The sequence below is a fragment of the Gossypium arboreum genome, chromosome 13, assembly GCF_025698485.1.
Source record: "Gossypium arboreum isolate Shixiya-1 chromosome 13, ASM2569848v2, whole genome shotgun sequence".
Taxonomy (NCBI): Eukaryota; Viridiplantae; Streptophyta; class Magnoliopsida; order Malvales; family Malvaceae; genus Gossypium; species Gossypium arboreum.
In genome coordinates this window covers 90111687-90115228 of record NC_069082.1, presented here as the reverse complement: position 1 = coordinate 90115228, position 3542 = coordinate 90111687, and the positions used below count along the sequence as shown (strand labels likewise).

General features: G+C 30.9%; 1 long non-coding RNA gene across 1 annotated transcript; it reads left to right on the top strand.

Moving 5' to 3' along the window:
* Positions 1 to 814: 814 nt before the first annotated feature.
* Positions 815 to 3137, top strand: LOC108461861 (uncharacterized). The gene is made up of 4 exons (XR_001867878.2): positions 815 to 1615; positions 1709 to 1819; positions 2592 to 2659; positions 2758 to 3137. It is a non-coding gene; the product is annotated as an uncharacterized LOC108461861 (long non-coding RNA).
* The last annotated feature ends 405 nt before the right edge of the window (positions 3138 to 3542 follow it).

The window sequence follows — 3542 nt, the reverse complement described above, 5'->3', positions numbered from 1 at the left end:
TTTATATAATAAATAATTTTTCATTTATATATAATTTAGGCTATTTTATTTAAATAACTTGAAAAATAATTAATTACTTAAATAACCTTAATTTAAAAACAATTTATTTTTGAATGAAAATGATCCAAGAGTCAAACTCAATTTATTGCATCTTTTAACACTAAATCATTGATGTCCGACACCTCTATTTTTCTATTAAAAATAATTTTAATAACTTAAAAAAATCACTTAAATAACTTGAGATGAACAATAAAATTAGATTATGGAAATTAGATGGCAGACACTACTATGGGTTAATGTTGCAATATTTCCATCCTTTTTGTTGGGTGACTTTGGGCCTTTATTGGCTGGCACCTCACACCCCAAAAAAATATTTTTTAAATAAATAAATGGTTGTTGACCATCAGTGTGCTAGCACCCTAAAAAAGAATTTTGAAAAAAAAAATACATGGGACTAAAAAAATCAGTTAATGGATTTAACAATTTTCATTTGCGTCAAAATTTCAAATTTTAAAAAGTTTAGATACTAAAAGTGATCTAATTAGAGAACAATGACTAAATCTACAACTTTATTCACAATATTGGAATAAGAGCAAAATTTAATCAAATAGATTTAATCGTTATCACTTGTGTTAATATTAAAATTTCAAAATGTGAAAAATATAAAATAAATAAATTTTATTGATCTAAAAATAAAAAGACTAAAATTAATTAAATTAAAATATATAAACTAAATTTACAAGTAGCACATGGATTAATAATTAAAATTTTAGCTTAGAAAAGAGATCTAAAATAACTGTGGAATGCATATAAGGGTTTGTTTGTTTGCCTGTAAATGGTTTCATGGAAAATATTTTCATTGTTTTTGCTGGAAAATGAACTCCCACCTTAAATCATTCTCCAAAACACGGGAAAATAAAGCCTGTTTTAAGGAAAATGTTTTACCATCTTTTTTTTGATAGGACATTTTCCAATCTTTCTCCTTTTCACATTCTAGCAAAGAAAAACCCTTTTCCCCTACCCCTTAATTACGGCCCCGACAGTGCTTGCCTCCAGTCAGCAACACTTCTCAGCACCAATCATCGGTGTTCATCTTTGGTCTTCCCCTTTTCCGCCTTTAGTTGTCAAAATCTGCACTGCACCAGTTGACAAACAAACCAAAAAATTCACCACCACTCTCCTAGCCTTGTCTTCTCTTCCTCCTATTTTACTCGTCCCTCCACCTGTTTTGGAGTAGAAGATGAGATTTCTTTGTTTTCATTGGTTTTCTATGATTTCTTGCATCTGTTCTGAAATAGGTTTTTTAGTTCTTGGAAGAGAAATTGAGATTTCTTTGTTTCCATTGATTTTCATTATTTCATTATCTGGTTTAAGAATTTGGTTATGATATGTTTATGTTAAGTTGGTTTTACTTTAAATGGTTTGTTGCAGCCATGTTAAGCTTGCTACTATGGCTTTGCTTATAACAGGAACCCAAGCTCGACCTAAGAAAGTAACCAAAGATGAATTGGGAAATGTAGCTAGGATGGCTACTACATTTACAGCCAGTGGTGGGAAATTCGATAGGAAATTGCCAAGAGAAAAGTCTGCTAAAAAATAAGAAAAGCATCGCAAGGTTGAACTACTGGGCTTCTTAACTTATGTTTCAATGTAAATATTTCTCATAAATTACATATCATTATCTAATATTTCCCTTTCTTTTGTTCAGTTTTTACCAGTTGTTGAAGGGTCAGGGATAGGCTCAAGGAAGGAGCAAACTGAAAATGTTCTAAACAAACTAATCTCTAAGCATTCGCATGAGATACTTAATGTTGACAAGGTAGGTTTGAGCCACGTATTTTGGTTAATTTGGTTGTAAATTCAATTTTTTGGTAATCTAAACCTTATTATTTTAGGGGAGGAGGGAAGGGGAGTTTTCTAAAATCAAGTTGTTACAATGTATAATGTGAAAAAGTGAAGAAAGGTAGAAATATAAAGAATCTAGAAGGGAACTCATCATCAACTTCAAACAAGTTGAAACCCAAAAAACAACTTCATAAGAAGGGTGCAAAAAGGCAAGGCCTAATAAAGTTATTAGTTTCTAACATTTTGGTAAGCTTGTAGAGATTTGGGATATCAATTTTGTTAACAAGAAAGTTATTTGTACCAAATGCTCTATTGTTGAGATAGGTTTAAGTTATTACATTATTTGATCTGCTTATATTTGTTCAATGAGGTTTAGATAGAAAAAAATAGGTTGGATCTTGAGCATAGTAGTTTTGCTTCGGCTCGTTCGATTTTATCATTACCAATAGGATAATTATTCTGTAACCCCACAAACCTTAGCCTCATACTTCTCCATATAGCCATTTTACTGTATCTATTCCAATTGTTGCCACTATAGCTGAGATCTTTAAGCGAAATGGATTCACAATCCAGAAAGGTAACAGAAGCCTTTAAGTTTTTTTCTTAAATTACGGCCATAGTGAAATGCTATAACAAAGCAGAGGGCATTAAATCTGTAAAACAACATCCGTAACTTAAAATTTTCTTTGCTGTTTAACTACTTGATTGGTATGTTATTGATTCTAATTGTTTGGCAATGAAAACAGGGATAATGACATCAATTATACTCAACACCCTATAAGATTGAAAAGGTCGTGGGATCAAGAAAGCTAAGGTTAATTAGTTGTCTTGCTTGTAAAGCATCCTAATTGGCAAGTCCTTGTTGTTTATATGTCTAATTCTCTGTTTTTCTTTATCTTTGTTTTTTGGAAGATTGAGATTGTGGTGGGAAAAGCTAAGAAACTTGGTGCCATCAATGCAGTTGTAACCCCAAAGAAAGCTGTTGATTAGCAGGCGTAGATATTAAAGAAAAGTAGTAGCATTGGAAATTCACTACTTGTATAACATCACGGATGACCTATCCATGAAGTAGGAGATAGTGGAGTTGAACCTTTCTATCTTTGTGTGTATGTGTGTGTTTGTTCTTTTATCAGTCTTTTATAATCTTCGGGTATCAATCTATTATACAGTTTGCACAGAAATTTTAAAAAAGGATGTTATTTTGTAAATATCATTTTGAGCACAGCCACATTGTCATCTCAAATTCAATACTACAATATGATATCATCTAAGTCGAATTCATATAGAAACAAGTATTGCTATTCTCTTAGCACTTTCTATATTAAGTAGAAAAGTGAGAATAGTTATGGCAGAGGATTAATATGTTTACATCGGTATTAATAAACTCAATTAAATAATAAAAAGATAAAAAAAATCTAAAATATGTGTTAGGATCAACCCGATTAAGCAACGAATAAGAAAAAAAAATAGCGAAATAAATTGAGAAATTGAACACACAAATTTAACGTGGAAAAACCCTTCCAAAGAGGATAAAAAACTACAGGCTAAGATAATTTTACTATAATGGCAAAAGAACGAAGAGTACAAAAGATGGAGATAAAGACTAAACCCCAAAACCCGAAAATAAAGAACCCTCAAAACGTAAACACAAAATTCTCTAAATGTGTTATGAGTTCTAATATCTAACGGGTGTCTAT